Source organism: Watersipora subatra, chromosome 6 (assembly GCF_963576615.1).
Source record: "Watersipora subatra chromosome 6, tzWatSuba1.1, whole genome shotgun sequence".
Taxonomy (NCBI): Eukaryota; Metazoa; Bryozoa; class Gymnolaemata; order Cheilostomatida; family Watersiporidae; genus Watersipora; species Watersipora subatra.
The window spans coordinates 51,469,343-51,484,603 of record NC_088713.1 but is presented as its reverse complement, the minus strand read 5'-3'; positions in this window follow the sequence as shown (position 1 = coordinate 51,484,603).

The window sequence follows — 15,261 nt, the reverse complement described above, 5'->3', positions numbered from 1 at the left end:
GAGGGTGAATGCAGACCGGTAGAATAAGCCGACCCAGGTCGCCTCTACGTGTTGGTCGCAGGATCCAACACAACATGAACTCTCACGTACACATTTGATTGTCGCTATATATAGTAAGCATTAGGCTATCGCCAATTAAATCCTCGGAGTCACGACCAACCGCAAAGCTCATTTCAGTCTCACCATGACATAGAGCAAATTTCAACAACGCGAAGATCTAGCTGCTCTGACTTTTGAGATTACTCAACCGTTAGTAAGACGTCAACATGTTAGGTCGTGAGTTGTGGTTGGCCGAGCACAGTTTTGTCTTTTTCACCGCATAAATTCTACCTATTCAAATACGCCTTTTTGCCTGTTCGTTCACGCGGACATTTACTACTTGTAAGTAATAATAATATTAGTAAACTGATTAGACAAGCAATAGCATTTAATAAAAATCATAGTTGCACAAAGCATAATGTACTAAATTATTTATAAACTCGATAATTGCATTGAGACTCAAAAGTATAGCAGGCCTACACCCAACGGCTGCACAGCCTGCACTCATTCAGATAAATGAGATTATATTTCAAACAAATAATTGTTCTCGGGTTCGCTAATTTAGTTGGCCCACAAACATTTACTAGATTTTTGAGGAGATGCTAGGCTCAAATAACACTCTTCCAGAGTGCAATTATCCATTTCAATATGCAATCCATTTCAGTGCAATTATCAATTTTATTCAAGCGTCATAAATAAGCCAAAGAGTAGGTACTGCGAAACGACCCAAAGATGTACTAGTGATCTAAATAAATGTACTTAACATTACTAAGTATTAGCCAAGAATAACAGTACTAATTACTTCATATGACTTGATGGCTTAAACTAAATCATGCAAACAATAACAATTTCATATTACAAATACATACATATTATTTAAGGAAGGGCCATGCTGTAGTTCACACAATGCAGTATGTTTGACTAACTTTATATAGCCTTGGAATTAAAACATAACTAAATAGACAAACAATGAGTGAGTAGACAACTGCTCTTTATTCTAATATTATCAACAAAGTTATTATTCAGGCTGAATCAATCGCTAAATATCCATCCTGTATGATTAGGTGACAATCGAATAAAGCACGAACAGTGTGAGCGAGTAATACAATCAGTTAGCAGAAATTAATCGAACAAACAAACTTCAAATAAAATGAATTTAATAATGAATAGCTTCCACAAACGTTGCGCTATTGGTAGCTCTTAGCGACGAAATGAGACATGTCTAAATAGCTTCTGATGTAACTCGCACAGGTGAATTTACAAAGGAAATCACTGTTTTTATTCCCATTTTTTATGTTTACATTTCTCAGCTATTAATTTTTATGAATGCAGTTTAATAGAAAACTAGTACTTAGGTTACGTAATTCTTGGCTCTTATTAATAAGTATTCCACAGTTGCTCTGATGACTAGTGGTATACAGACAACGAATATCGCCCTAGCGCTCGGACATGTTTTTCTTTGCACTGCAAGTTACTTACTATTTGTATGTTATTACTATTAGTTAATTACTGCTAGTAGTACACTAGTATATCATATTAATTATTAGTTATTATTAGATTATATAGTGTAGTTAGTTTAAATAGAGTAATAGGATATTTATCAGCGGGTCGGCCGTTTTGGCCCCACCCTTTGTTTGAATCTTGATTATAGTTTTCCTAGTTCAGGAGGTTGTGGAGGGTTGGTTTTGCACAGATCTACTGTGTATATTTTACAGAGGAAGTGTGCCCTTCATACTTTTTGAGTTTTTTTTCGTGGCCTAAACACTTAACTTTTCATTTGTTTTTCCTTTTTTGGTGAAAGGCATTTGTTATGATGAGTGGAAAGGGTTATATTACTCCAGTGAGAAAAGGCAGTGCCAGTCTGGGTAGTGCAGTTGTATCTAACACTGGCAACACAGGGTCATGTTCTACATGTTCAAAAACTTACCAAATCTAACAGTATTTTTTGCAGCAGTTGTTCTGGTCAGTTTCATGCACCTTGTCTTGAGTGGTCAAATCCAGAGCTGCTTGTGCTTAGTAAACCTGGTATTCGATGGTATTGTACAGAATGCAGTGACAAAATACCAGACTATGTCTATGTGCCAAATCTGATGACTAATCTAGAATTTGTAGACCTGAAAATGGACTCCATGTCCGGTTCTTTGAAAGCATTGATTGAAAACAATGATTCAGTTATAGAGGTTTTAACCCAAAATCAAGAACTACAGTTAAAAATTGACTCGGTATCTAGCTCTTTGAAAACACTGAGTGAGAACAGTGAGTCATTTAGAGAGGTTGTAACCCAAAATAATGAGCTAAAAGAAAAGACTGATATAGTTGATAACACCACTCGCGCACTACTCGTGTGTATGGAGACTTTAAAAAACAACCACAGCTTTGCTGATATGGTAAAACAAAATAGTGAGATTACTCAGATTGCTAAAAGGGTTGAAACAGGTATTTATAAACAAGCTACTATCATAGAAAAGGAGTCTAAGAAATTCAATGCAATAGTTCACAGCCTTGATGAGATTAGCTCTAGACCACATGCTGATGAAATTCATAACATTCTTGCAAACATTTCTTTTAATGGCAGAGACCTTAAAGATAGTAGAAGGCTAGGTTAACCAGGTGGTAGCAAACCAAGAAATTCAATGCAATAGTAGTAGTATAGTGAGAGCAGATCTACACATTTGTGCACTTAAAGTTGGATTTTGGGTACATTTTAGCCCGAGAACCTCGGAGAATGGTGTTGTCTGATGGAAAGTTTGGGGGGGTAGGTGTGTGAGTGTTGGGAGCTAAGGTTATGAAGTTTGAGAGGAATTGTGGAAAGGATGCGGTGCTGGTCGAGAGGAATTGTGGGAAGGATGAGGTGAAGAGGGCGATGGTTTCGGGTTTCGATGCGATGGGTTTGGGGTTCGGGTGTCGACGAGTTGAGCGATCGATCGTCGAATGGTTGGGGTCGGGTTGGCGACCGGTGGGGTGAACGGTGTTATGTCGTTTCGGTTGAATGAACGCTGATGTTGGACGAGTTCGGGCGTGTCTATTCGTGGAATCGGTTAAGTCTCCCTTCGTTATAAAACTCTTTAAAGATGAGTAATAAAAAAGGGGAAAGTCGAATGAATTATTCATTAGGAAAAATTTCTTTTGAGAAGACATGAAGAGTCTTTATAGAAAACTAGATGATATAATTCAAATTTCTCCAATACTATTTATTAGTTTTGGATTTTTTCCGGTTAACGGTGAATTTTTACGAAATTTAATTCAATTTGAACATAACCCCTCGGATTGTACTTATGGTATAGCTAGTTATGAAATTATTCAAAGGTTGGGAATTACTGAACGACTTGTTCAATGGGCTAATCCATCTTCACGATCAGCGAGATATTGTGTAGGCAACTCAGCTCGTTCAAACTTTTGTGGATGGAGATCAATGCCTATTAAGTTTGTTTGTTATCATCCACAATTCGAAGAAAATAATGGTAGATTTACAGCTTCAATTAATTCTTCCACTACTCGATCCACCATCAGAACTACACATACATCCAGAATTCCTACCACCACCACAACTACACTCGCTAGTACAATTCCTACTACCACCACAACTACACTCGCTACCATCATTCTAGCAAGTGGAATCACAACTCTTCCATCATCTGAAAATCTTAAGGAAAATATAACTAATACCACTCCAAGTAATAAAGAAAGAGGCTATGGAAATGAAAGTTTTTCTGTAGACAAATTACAGGATGTCGAAATTTTTTATCATAATCACATACTGCTGCTAAAGTTGTAATCTAATTTTCATGCTTTCCTAAATTTTTATTCCACAATGAAAATGATATGTGAATATTGTATTGATTTTATTTTAATAATAGTATCTTAAAATATACAATAAAATATAAATTCTCCATCTTTGGAGATGAAGATTTTATTTCTAAAGGTTCTATTGATTTGCATATATATTCATTCAAAAAAAAAATCTTTTTTTATAAATACTAATTGTCAGTTTTCTGTGGAGATGAAGAGCTTGTCACTTCAGAATATTGTAATTCTTTCTTATCGAGAAAGAAGTATGTGCTGCTTGACTCGCTTTTCTCATCATCTTCTTTTTGTTTTGCATCATCACTGTTTAAATATATAAAACATTGAGGAATGAGAAAGGATGAAATAAATGGATAACTATATATCTTTGGTTTTAAAATTCTCAAAATCTACTTACCAAAATATACATTGAGCTAAGCCATCGTATACGTCTTGTCCACATGTGCAGGAAGGTAATCTGTCTATAGGATAATCCAACGGTAAATCCAATTGCAACTCCGTTTCACTATTTTGAGAGTTTGTTTCTTTCGAGATGTTTTTTTCATCACTTTCCTCACCATCTTCTTGATACCTGTTTAATTTTTTGAAAATCCATTGAAAATTGAGAAAAGATGATGTATATAAAATGAATAATTATATATTCATATAAAACTTTAGAATTTAAAATTTCAAAATGTACTTACCAATGTACATATTGTGCTAATTCATCATATACATGTCCACATGTACAGGAAAGTAGTCCGTGTGTACAATATTCCCATGGTGTAGCCCAAATTTGAACACAACTATCTGTACATTTCCCTTCTGACATTTTACCCTTCTCAGAATTCTGTTAGCTTATGAAGAGTGTTATGATAATAATGATTTGTTCTCGATTGCTTTTATAAAGTTGAGCATCTGTAAAACGCTTGAGTGAGTTTAATGAAAATTTATAAATAGATTACAAAACATTTCTCTATGCTTACAATTTCGCGAAAATGAATTTCGCGAAATTACACATATATATTATATAGTCAACTTTCGCGAAATTGGATTTCGCGAAATTTCACATTATATATATTATATAGTCAACTTTCGCGAAATTGAATTTCGCGAAAAGTGAATTTCGCGAAATTGGATTTCGCGAAATTTCACATCATATATATTATATAGTCAACTTTCGCGAAATTGAATTTCGCGAAATTGGATTTCGCGAAATTTCACATCATATATATTATATAGTCAACTTTCGCGAAATTGAATTTCGCGAAAAGTGAATTTCGCGAAATTGGATTTCGCGAAATTGGATTTCGCGAAATTTCACATCATATATTATATAGTCAACTTTCGCGAAATTCAATTTCGCGAAAATCTGTTTGCTATTTTCGCCTCATTAATTCCTTTGGACACACCCATCATTCTTCAATTCACTATATAAGCATTGCATGATCTGATGGAATATTCTGCCTCATTAACCACCTCTTGATGCCTACTTATATTTGAGAATTTGGGTCGATCGAGCGTTGATACCATAAGGCTTGTATGCTTCAGCTAGAATTCGGTTAGTCGGCTACTCGCGATTAAGTTCGTTGAGTGTCGCTGTTTTCAGGGGCTGTTGTGTGGACAAGCGCCTTGGCATTCGACCTGATTGTTTTCCTAGGTTTACCTATGGAATTCTCCTGTTTGGTTTGGCTTAACCATTCCATAACAGCCTCTCGACCAGTAAATAGATGATGAACTAGTAAAGAGGCATACATGGATTAATATGTGGATTATTTTGAGGATAACTCCAACTCAGCGTGAGTATATCAATATATAAAACTTATATCAAAAATGTTACGTTATTGAATCATTGGCTTTGCCGTTTCCGGTTAGTGCATGCGCACGCAGTTCTGTTTTTATCCTCGAGGATGCGTTACACGTTTTTCTAATGCTCTTGTATTGTATTCCTTATTCACATGTACTATTGTTCGTTATTCATAATATACGTTCTACAGCATTAACTACACACATATTCAACAAAAAAAGTAAATAACATTCGGTTGTATTTTTTTCCAAGTTTATTTCGATATAAAGTATATATGTATATTCAATTGTAAAATATAGAAAAAAAATTTATGTCAGTTCTTCTAGTAATTTAACAATTTGGGAAGTTCCTTGAATATGTACATTGTCAATACCTTCATTTTCTTCGTTATTAAGACTTTTACTAATTTTTCCATTCCAATCATATCTATCTAGTATAGTTTTTCGAACTACATGATCTCGTGTATCTTTTTCAGAAATTTTTAGCATAACTGTTAGAAAATCTTCTATTGAACATCCTCTGCTCCAAAATATTGCAAAGAGAAGACAGTAATCTCCACATGTTGTTGAAAGAAAACCTTGGAGTAGAACATCATTCCATTTAATTAACTTTATTCCAGAAAGTTTTAAGATTTGAGCGACATCTGGATATGTTGAAGGATCTCGTCCTGTTGAATCGAAATAATTAATTTCGGATTTTGTTCGAATAACTCCTATCCAGTGTTCTCCTGGTTGATAAGAATAGTGTGTGTTAAAAATATATATTCCTTCATTCGATAAAAATTGTTCTATAAATTCATTTCTTGCACAGACAGCAAAAAAATGATTATTAGTCATGTGATCTTGGGAAAGAACATCGAAAATATTTGCTGTATTCATCCTTAGAATATGCTTCCACCACTGAGTCGAACACTAAAGTCAGAAGCGATTTCCATCATTCCATCTTTTTGTATATATGTATTAAGATAGACATTTTCTGGTGTTGCAACCCGAAAACCGATATCGATTGTTAGTGAAACATGTCTCATTAAATGAAATCCTTCGGATGAGAGATCTCCTGTCAAATCGAAAGCGTATATTGCAAGTCCAGTTTCATATTCACTCAGTCCAATTCCACTTCCTTCAGAAGAAAGATCTTTTCCCATTGCATTTAGAAGTTGTACATATGGTCGAGTATACATTCTATTTACAAAATTTGGAGTATATCGTTTTCCAAAAGGTAGTCCATCAATTTGTAGTTCTACATGACTCACATCGTAATGACCAAATTTGAAAGGATTACGATTGTATGATCCATTTTCTCCATCGTGTGATGAAAGTGAAACAAGTATTAAATTTGGTCTAAGTGTGTTATCAGCAATTTTTATTTGAGTATGGGTTAATCCAGTATTCACATTATAAGATCTGGTGTATACCCGAGAAAGAGGATACTTTGCATTAACACCATTAAGTAGTTTTTCGTTATGTAAAAGCTGAATTGTTTGGTTGATTTTTAATTTTCGAAGATGAAGTACACATTTCGTCAACTTTACTTTTCCCCCTCCTCCAGGAGTAGCTGTTGCTGCCATCAAACAATAACTTGGTTTACTTCGGTCTAGTTCTAATTTACAATTCAATCCTGGAATGAGATATCTTTCCTGTTGAAAAATGCTAAGATGGAGTCGTCCAAAAAACTCAAATGAGTTTGAACCTCTAATAAGATTCTTTCTTGCTGTAGCCGCACTATTATCGAATTCCGCACCATCTTTTGCAAGATTATCATCTTGAAACCATCCTTCTGCTTTTAATTGGTATTGTTTTGCTTCTCTGCTATTATTGAGAAGGGTTTCTATGAACGATCTCATAGGATAATCACTTGAATGTTCAACAACAGATCCATTAATTTTGAATGTTGCTGTTTTGATTAGCGAATGAAAAAACGCATCCCCTGGTACAACATTTACATTAGCAGCAGTATTGTCTAAATTGGAACCATCGTCCTTGACTACTTTTCCTTCGATTTGCAAATATGAATTACTTAAATCGATATAGTGATCTACATCTCCAGGTATTTCAATTTCAATTGGCCCATATTCACTGAGACGTGACGGAGCTAATTCACTATAATATCCGCGCTCCACCGAACTATGTGTGCCTGGAACATCAAATATACCCAAACTTTCGTTTATCGTAAAAGGAAAACCCGATATTTTTAAACCTGTTGAACCAATCTCTCCAGAACTCATCTTTCACTATTGATGTATGTCAATGAAATGAACTAAAAAATATTGAGATAATAATATATAAAGCATTTTCAAATTTTAAAAAATATTTGGAGTGGCTTTTCTCCGTCGCTTTGCAGGTTTGCTACTGTTATTTAATTTTCTTTTCCCAGGTTTTCTAACTTTTGGAATTACTACTTCATCTGTTTCTTCTTCTTCTTCTTTTGGTCTCTCTACCATGTTATTAAGATAATTTGATGCAGCATCTAACCCTTTTTTCCCTAATGAGATAGCCGTTTTTTTTGCTAGAGGCGCAACAGCTTTTGCTAATTTTTTAAATATTCCTGATAGTCGTTCATTTCCCATCACTCTCTTTCCTTTATATGGTGTCAATCCGCCATTTCCTGATTGATTAGACGTGTAATATTGAATGTAAAAGTTTTTTGAGTCTTCTGGAGTATATGGAATTAATATGGAATTCATTGTTTCTTTCTGAAATGAACCGTTAGTATAACCTTCCCTCCATCAAATGGTACTTTTTCTCCATCATCACTTGTTATAAGGGTCTCTATCACATCAGTAGAAATTTTATCCACTTCAACGTAATGCGCTTGACTGAATTCTGTATAAACTCGAGAGAACTTCTTTCCACTTACTGGGACAACTCGTAGCAATCGTACATTTGCATCTCCAACGAGTCTGTTACTTACAATTGATGAATATACGTATAATGATGTAAATCCATAGTTGATATCCGGAGATGTGATGTTTCCGTGTTTTCCCACATTATAAGTTATCTTCGGATCTAATCCTAAGATATTTGCGAAATCTTGTGAAAACGAAACCTGAACACTCGAATCTCTTACATACAACATAGATTTGTTGGATATTTTGTCGTATTCGAATTCTATAGTTGGATGGAGATTGAAGGGTTTTAGAACATCATGAGTTCGTTGAATTACTTCATCTATATCTTCGTATCTTCCATTTCCAATTTTTATGTCGAAACGACGAAATCTCCCATTAAGTTCCGCTTTTGTGATGCTTATTATTCCTTCTACTACATTTGGCCAATTATTTAAAAACGATATATCTTTTAGAGCAACTTCCCATTGTCCTTCTGTAAAATCTACATATCTGGCTAGTCTAACTGTAAAGTTTGAATTAGTATTTTTAGGAAAGTCACTAAAACTAGCATCAGAAGGAAGAGTTACGAACTCCGACATTTTCAATTCTTTCAATGAAGTTCAATTGCTTATCATCCTCTTTTATTTAACAAAATCTCTTTCATTGACCCAGCTATTGAATGAATCAGGATATCCCATCCATTTAACGAGTATTTCCTTTGTTCTTCCTCGTTTCCGAGATTTGAGAATTTTCTCAATTCGAAAAAATGTGGGTTTTTTTACTTTCTGTAGTTCATCTTCATAAAAAGTTCCATCAACCGGTTCGTTTGCTAAATCACGTAATTTATAGATAATCGGTCTTTCAAAATCAAGCACTTCTGTAATTTGAAAAACTTCAACTGTCCAATTTATTGTGAAACCTCTTTCGAAAACTGTTCTAGCTTTACTAATACGAACGTAATCATCAATATTGAATTTGGGAGTACTGTCAGAACTATATTCTCCATTTTCATAAATCCTATTCCAGATTCTTTCTTGATTTTCATAATTTACATCATTCGGTTTTATTCCTAATGTTGTGTGAATAGTATTGTTATATGCTTTTACCATTTGTGGTAAAACATCAATATATCTACGATCATCCGAATATGTCATGAATCTATACATCTTCACCCGTAATGTTTTGTTGAATCGTTCTATGATGGAAGCTTTAATTGTCTCATTCTCAGATGTAAACCATTTTACTTTATTTTCTTTCAAAACTTTTTTGACATCTCGATTATTAAACTCTTTTCCTTTGTCTGTTTGAAAAACTCTATAATTAGTTCCATCCAATACTTTTTTTAAGGCTTTTGCTACCAATATACCTGATTTGTTAACAAGAGGCTCTACCCATGCTTTTCTTGAAAAAACATCAATCATTGTAAGTAAAAATGTAATTCCATCATTTTCAGCTCGATGAGATCTAACATCCATTAAATCAGCCTGTAATTGTTCACCAAATCCTGCAACAATTGTAGGTCTTCTTCTAAATTTCGTTTTTATTTGTTTGTGTAACGTATAAGCATCTTCACCACTTAACCAATCTCTAACTTCTTGTTCGCTTTCTTTTCTCCAAAGTGCTTCATTCAGTTTTCGTGCTCCACCTAATGAAGATGGTAGATCCGGGGTATAATAGAATTCATTTAGTAAGTCGTCCATTTTCCTCTTGTTCCTACATAAGGTTTTCGTGAAGACGATCTATTCGAATTGGATTTTGATTTATTTGATAAATTCGAGTTCGACTCCTTGATAATTTTTTCAAATAAGTTATATTGTTTCTCAAATGAACTTGGAGAAAAGGGAGAAGATACAATTGAACTATCTTTAACTCGAATCTTTCTTTCAAGAAGATTTCGTAAGTTCTCAGGTTTAATCTCTCCTGTAGATCCTGTTATTTTCCCGGTTAAAGAATCATAATTTCCAGACTTTTTCAATTTTTCCAGAAGATTTTTCGCTTTAGTTCGATCCTGAATCGAACCGAAGTCTTCAACTATTGAAGAAATGGAATAAGATCTAGAAGAATTTGACGATGGTTCTTCTTCGTTTAACTTCGGTGGTAATAATGTGTCTTCTTTTTTTGGCGATTCTTTTAAAACTGTAGAGTCTTGAGACGAATTATCTTCAGGTAATTCAGGTGTATCTTTCTTTAGAGTTTCTTTTGAATTTTGTGGAGCTGAAGGTGTTTGTGACATCATTGAAATCGGATTTCGAATAGTCGGAGACTGTTGAATTGGATAACTCCGAATTGAATTCATTTCATCTAAAAAATTTTGAAGTTCAGCTGCATACAAATTAACTTTGTTATAGTCTGAAATAGTGTTATCGTTATTAATTTGACGCATCCTATCTCTGGTCTTCTTAACCTTACTTACTCTTGGATTTTCTAATGGATTGAAACGAAGTGACGAACTATAGCCATCATTGATAATTTTTGAATCCTGTTGACTTTTAAATTGGTTCCTTTTGTACTCGTCTTCAGAAACCAAAAAAAATTTTTTTGTATACTTAGGAAAGCTCATCTTCCTGCTGAATGATTAATACAAGTTGAGGGGTGGCTTTATAATCCGTTTCAATAATCATTTTCCGTTTTGCAAAATCTTTCGTTTATATTTAAGAGGTTTGTTTTCATCGATAATATTCATCAACTCCTTTTTATGTTGACTCAGAGAATGGTATTGATTTTTCGTTAAAGGTACATTCCCATATATAATATTTTTAACAATTTCAAGTAATGTTCTAATTACTTCTTCTTTCATATGAGGTAAAGCAGAACTTGCAAGTTCATCGGTAAGACTGTTCAGTATTTGCAGAATTACTCTGTTTTTTTTAATTCTCTTAGAAAGTGGAGAATTATCCATGATAACTTAATTATTTTCTTCTTCGTGTTTTAAACAATCCTCCGAGCAATGTTTCAACTAATCCTGGGAGTATAGCACCCGCGATCGGACCTAGTAAAGCCGATAAAAACCCTCCTTTTTGCAAAAGTTGTTTCTTTTCCAAATTCGATGTTCTAGGACTAATCAGTCGAGCGATGTTTTTACTTTGTCGACTCAAAGCTTTATACTGAGCATCAGTTAATCGTTCTTTTCTTTTAATGAGTAATTTCACACAATCAATAATTGCTAAAATTAAATCCGTTTTAGCATTTTTAATAATCGATTGTTGAGAAGAAATAGAATCTCCAACTAGAGATAATAAAGTTAGTAAATTTCGTTGAATTCTTTTTGTTTCAGCCATATCTATGTGATAATTTTAGTGATGTTATAGTATTCACTCAGAGGAAGATACAGAAGTGGTATGGTGAATATTTAAAGAGAACTTGGAATATATACTTGTTTTATTTAATTATGGAATACAAATCAAAATCGTTTGCTTAATTAGGCTTATAAATAATCATAGGCGTAGAGTCAACAGGAGGGAAATTTCCCATAATTCTCATTGTATCATCGGTTTCTTGTCGGAGGTCCAGTCTCATGAAGGAATATGGTGAAGATGTTGCATCTCGGTAGGATTCCTGAAAATATTTAACTTGTCCAGGAAAAACTTGTTTTCCTAAAAATGTGATTGATGTAGAATCCCTGGGGTTTTTTCCTATAAAAAAATAGTGACTATTCAGCGAAATTGTTCTAAGTTTACCAAAGAATAAGTTTTGTGTAATAGTAAAAATACTAATATTTAGATGATGACTTTCTCGAGTATACAAATTGTTAGCCATCTTGATATTTGATGATAATTCATTCCTCCATTAGATCATCAATGATCATCCATCTATTTTCTCCATCTTTGGGAAAAGTACTCGGATCTTTCAATCCTTCATGAAATTCCACTCCTTTCATATCCTCAAAAGCTTCCTGCCATATTCCATAGCAATATATAATTTCGATTGGAGGAGGAGTAGATATTAATTGAGATTGTTCAATCAACCGTTTAACGAGTTGAGTTTTTCCTGATCATGTTGGTCCTGTTATCATAGATGTGAAAGGAGAATGTAACCTCACATCAATTGATTGTAGTCCGTCTTTCTCCATGTTTTGATAATTACTAACATTTGAAGTTTTCATTTAAACTAATTATAATGATGAGGAGATGTTTCAAAAATCATACTTTCATTATTCACAAAATTTTGAAAAAATACTTCTACATAGTTCACAGTAGCATTCATCTTTTCTCCTGTAATCCGAATAAAAAAATATTCAATCAAAGATGAAGCTACAGTTATTGCAAGTAATATTAAAACCACTCCAAAAAATTGAAGCAAACTTTGTCGAAGCGGTTTTGATGTAGATTTAGTGATGTTATCAAAATGATTATGTAATAATACAGCCTCTTCAACTAATCCATCTGTTTCATCTTTTTCTTCTTCACAAGAATTGTAAACTTTAGAATTATCCTTATGAATAGTTTCCATAATTTTATATTCCTTCTAGTTGAACTTCTCAATGATATAATGTTCATATATATAAAACTCTTAACTTATAAATAGTGAATGGACATTTAATCGATTCCACGAATAGACACGCCCGAACTCGTCCAACATCAGCGTTCATTCAACCGAAACGACATAACACCGTTCACCCCACCGGTCGCCAACCCGACCCCAACCATTCGACGATCGATCGCTCAACTCGTCGACACCCGAACCCCAAACCCATCGCATCGAAACCCGAAACCATCGCCCTCTTCACCTCATCCTTCTCACAATTCCTCTCGACCAGCACCGCATCCTTCCCACAATTCCTCTCAAACTTCATAACCTTAGCTCCCAACACTCACACACCTACCCCCCAAACTTTCCATCAGACAACACCATTCTCCGAGGTTCTCGGGCTAAAATGTACCCAAAATCCAACTTTAAGTGCACAAATGTGTAGATCTGCTCTCACTATACTACTAATAGTTCACAACCTTGATGAGATTAGCTCTAGACCACATAATGATGAAATTCATAACATTCTTACAAACATTTCTTTTAATGGCAGAGACCTTAAATATAGTAGAAGGCTAGGTTAACCAGGTGGTAGCAAACCAAGACCCAATAAATTCGAGTTTTTTACTGAATTTGATGAGTGGGAGTTTCTTAGTAGATACAATAGACACAAACAAATCAAAACCTCTTTTGCAACATTAGATCTTACTCAGAAGGAAAGAGCAAAGGAGTTAGAATTACGTCAAAAAAGGGAGCTTGCTAACACACATGAAGGTGTGAGGTTCCGTGTTAGAAATGGTGTAATTCAAAAGTTTGAGAAAGATGCATGGTCAACTGTTACACAATAGGTTTATTGGGTAATAAAATAAAGTTTCTTTTATGGAATGCAAATGGTCTGAGAAACAAGACACATTACTTGCAACATATAATTGATAACCAGCATCCATACATTTTAGCAATTACCGAAACAAAGCTAACACCTAGTGTAGGAGATGTTGAACTTTGTTCAGGGTATACATATTATAGAAGAGATAGGTGAACAGGTATAGGATTGGGGGAGGAGTGTTGATCGCTGTCTCCAATAAGTGTCCATTGATAGTTACTGATTGTTTTGTATCTGAAAGTTCAGAAATTTTATCTCTGTGCTTGGATTGTAGTAGATACCGTTTTAACTTTGCCTGTTACTATAGACCACCGAGGCAGTCAGATTTTAATGACCTACTGGTATGGTATGAGGAGGCAACATGTCCCAACACCATAGTAGCTGGAGATTTTAATCTCCCAGCAATAAACTGGTCTACTGAAAAGGGTGTTGCTAATAAGTCCAATGATAATAGAGTAGCATTGCACAGAAAATTTACTGATTTTGTTGAAATAAATGGCTTAAGTCAGACAATAACTACCCCTACTCATATAGATGGAAATATATTAGATCTGGTCATAACAAACTTGAATATGGATGATACCTCATGTGAGCCTAGTATTAGCGATCATCACATTATATTCAATGAAATAATAATTTCAAGTAAACATAACATTAAAGACGCTGTGCATACTCCTCGACCTGGCTATTTTCAGTTTAACAAGGCAAATCAAGAAAAATTAGATCAATCTCTTTCTGATATATACTTTGAAATACGACATCTGTCAACACAATCAAATACCAGTACAGATCTATTGCGGTCTACTTTTATGGATTTATTTATGAGAGCAGTAGAGCAAGCTGTACTTCGTGGGACACCAGGCAATAAACGAAAGCCGTGGATAACACATAGCACTATTCGGCAACTGAGAAAACGAAACCGACTATTCAAAACCTTTGTTTTAACTAAAACTGAAGAGTCTAAAACACGACTAAAACATCATGTTAAACATTGTAGAAAATTGGTTGAAGCCGACTATAGAGGGTACATAAATAACCATATACAGACGGTTCCCTACTTACGAACATTTGAGTTACGAACAACGGTACATACGAACGTATGTACCGTTGTTTGTAACTCAAATAACTTTTCAGTTATTTGTTTAAACTTTACATACGTATTGTAAGGGATTTGCCGGCCTTTACTTGGCACGATCTCTACTAATAAATAAAGAGAAGAGAGTACCTGTATATTCATCAATGATATACAGCCCCCCAGGGGGGCTGTATATCATTGGTTTCATTCAGCTTTTAATTAGCAAAGGGAATTTCACTAGCCGAGGAGCGTACGGCTATCTGCTCTGCTCAACTAAATGAGCGCATTCATTTATATACAATAATATCAACCGTTCCGGCTACCGGCAAACGGTAAGAACACCGGCTAACAAGGTGAATAAGTAGGACCGCTAGCGCAAT